Below are 3,232 nucleotides of genomic sequence, written 5' to 3' on the forward strand. Positions count from 1 at the left end.
GCTGATACAGGAGGATTGCTTCAAGTTTGAGGACAGCCTGGGGTTCATAGTGAGTTCAAGGCAAGCCTGAACTATGAGACTCTGTCTCAAAAAATCCGAAACAGAGAGAGAGATCTGCAGCTACTGACATATCTTGAAACAATCTCCCCTAAATTGGTAAAGCCTGCAAGTACAGTAGTTTCCAGGGGTCTTTAACCAATAATAACTACAGCACTTATTAACTGATCTAAGCAACACTGGAGTTTATCCCAAGTTTTCAGGGACAACAATGATAGATGCTCTCCCTAACACATCACAATCAGAAACACCTGCTGACCTGGGCCAACTACTCAAGCTTCTATGCTGTGGACGCTACTGGAGCCCGCTTGCAAACAAAGTCCTCAATTTTTCTATCCCTCTAAATGCTTCTGCCCATATTAACAGAAAACTACATTCGGACAGATTCAACCAGGGAAGTTTCCATGCCTTTGCTTTTCACTTCCTTTCTCCTCCTCCTCCTTCCCCAAATTCTTAGCTCAGTTGCTTTTTCCTCCAGAGAACTAATTCGCTTAATGTCTGGTAATCTGTTTAATGTGTAATCCTTCCCAGTGGATTCAGATTTTTGCCAGGTAAAATGCCTGTCTAGATATATTTCAGGCTTCAGGGCTCTCTGATACAGTCATGATTTTTAAACTTTAGCATGTATAAGATTTAACAGCTTATTTAAAATGTTGTTCCCTAGTCTCCCACAGATTTTTAATCCATAAATCTAAGACAGAGCCCATAAACTTGCATTTATAACAAATAGTGCCCATATCCCTTGCATTAGTTATGGAACCAATCCAAAAACCACTCTGAGGAAGTGTTATAAAAGAAGCTAACTTGTGACTAAAGATGTCTATGTTGTCAGAAACTACAAACATGTGCCACTCCTTTCTATCTTCAACCCCTTCCTTATGACTGTACCTGTAATTACAGTTATTTCATTTCCAAGCCATTTGCAATAACCTTGCTGCTCACCCTGCAAACCTGCACACAAAATGGTTCACCTTTTCCAGACACATAAATTGCACCTTGGTTCAAATGGCCTTCATTTTAAAGTCACTCTTTTGTTTTCAGGTTCTGAGAGTTGTTTAGTGATATAACTAATCTATTTGTCATGATTTCTGGCTTGAGGCTCTATTCTATTCTATTCTTTCAGCCTTGTCTGCCCACCAAGATTTCCAGGCTTGAAAAGGTGTCCATCTCCAATGACCACAGAGCCTTATGCACAGACCATTCTGCTGACCCACGGCCTTGACGATAACCTCCTTGAGCTACTGTTTCTCCAGAGATGCTTAATGGATCATTTACATCATTTGAAATCTAAGTACTTGGGAACAGAGCTCAGAAATATACATGTTTAATAAGTTTCCCAGGTGTGCTTGATCTAAAAAATCATTAGTATTGAGCAGTTTCCCAAAATTGCCTCATGATAAAAATCACCTAGGCACTGGGTATAAAATGGTTTCCCACAGCTCATCAGCTGGTGAGTCTGACTGGAAAGGGAGCAGGCTTTATTTTTGACAAGTATTTCAAGTAATTATAATAGGCAATTTTGGAAATTTGGCTGAGAGTGTGAATGCAAGGCTTCAACAGTATCAGTATCTTTATTTCAGTTTTATAGAGTGGACCCTCAAGTTATGACCAGCCTGACAATCAAATAACTTGGGTTAATTAGGTTAATGGAAGATTAATCTGCCTCTTGTTATCTATAGTGTGCACCCTGGCAAACATTCAGATCTCAGCTGTACTGACCTTCAACCAACTTGAGTTACAACCAGCCCTCAGGAACCAATAGTTTGTAAGTCAAGGGTCCACTGTACTAGGCTGAACATTTAATCTGAGAGAATGAAGCTAGCCAGTACCAAAGAAGTCATCCTCAAAAAATAAAATGTACTTTGACAAGGAGCCTTCATTTCTCACTGCAAATATCTTGTGACAATAAACAGATTGTTTAAAAATACTTGAGTCCTTAAAACTGATATTGGGAGAGATTATGCCTTGTCCTTTTAAGAAATGAATCACAGGGCCAGGGATTTAGCTCAGTGGTTCCACCACCTGCCTCACAAGTGCAAGGTCCTGAGTTCAATTCCCAGTACCAAAAAAAAAAAAAGAATCACTTCAATTATTTAAATTATGCTTCAAAATTTAGCCTTGTAAATAGCATTTAATGGGAAAATTGGGGGCAGGTGTACTACAAATGTAAGATTATTTAAGCAACTGTATTAATCTTTGAAACACCATCCTACATACATATCTACTGTGGAAGTTTGTTTTAAATATTCTAAGTTAAATATTGCTGGCCTAGGTCTCCTATAATTTTAATAAATCTTTGTTTCCTAAGTCTCAGAGTATATTTGTGATTTATTTTTAGTAGTACAAATAAATAATTTATTCCCTAAAATATGCAGTGACAATGCATGGAGGGGTTCAAATTTGAGATTAATAAAACCAGCCACCTGGTGTCCTTCCTCTTGCAAGTTGTTTAACAATAGTAAGACTAGAAAAAGTTCTAGCTTCATGTACTGCAATCATTCTATTACAAAATTTTTAAATATTGAGAAATATACCTAGAAGTTGAAGGTGGAAAATGCTAAATGATCAACAGTTTGTGCACATAACTCTCTTGAATTTATCTCTTTGGTAGGCTCATTTTGGGGGAGTTAACTCAAAACACTAGTAATTTTTATAGCCTTTACCTGAGACAGCAAGGTTGCAGGAAGAAAGCACTTGGTCTGGGAAAACTTAGACCTAAGTTAGAACATTGCCTGTCACTTACCACACATGTGACCTTAGGTAAATGATATAATATTTCTGCATCTGAGTTGCCCCAACCATTAAAAAAAAAAAAGATAGCAGCTATTTCTACCATGATATAGCCTATTTCTACCATGAAAAATTGTTCTGTTTTAAAATAAATTATTTTTGAAAATTCTCCATAAACTAGTATATATTATCTTCAACTCTGCCTGAGTCAGTACTATAATCTTTCTAGCACAAAAACACTTTTTACACACACACACACACAAAAACTACATCCAGGCCGGGGATTTAGCTCAGTGGTTTCGTTGCCTACTGTGCAAGCTCAAGGGCCCGAGTTCGATGCCTGGTACCAAAAAAAAAAAAAAACACTTTTTACAAAATAGTTTTATCCTTTCCCTGTTATGTTCTATTGCACCAGTCAAAGCTTTTTCACCAGTATGTCTGACAA

Source organism: Heterocephalus glaber, unplaced genomic scaffold (genome assembly GCF_053883595.1).
Source record: "Heterocephalus glaber isolate CG9 unplaced genomic scaffold, H.glaber_assembly_v1.0 deba00000901, whole genome shotgun sequence".
Classification (NCBI taxonomy): domain Eukaryota; kingdom Metazoa; phylum Chordata; class Mammalia; order Rodentia; family Bathyergidae; genus Heterocephalus; species Heterocephalus glaber.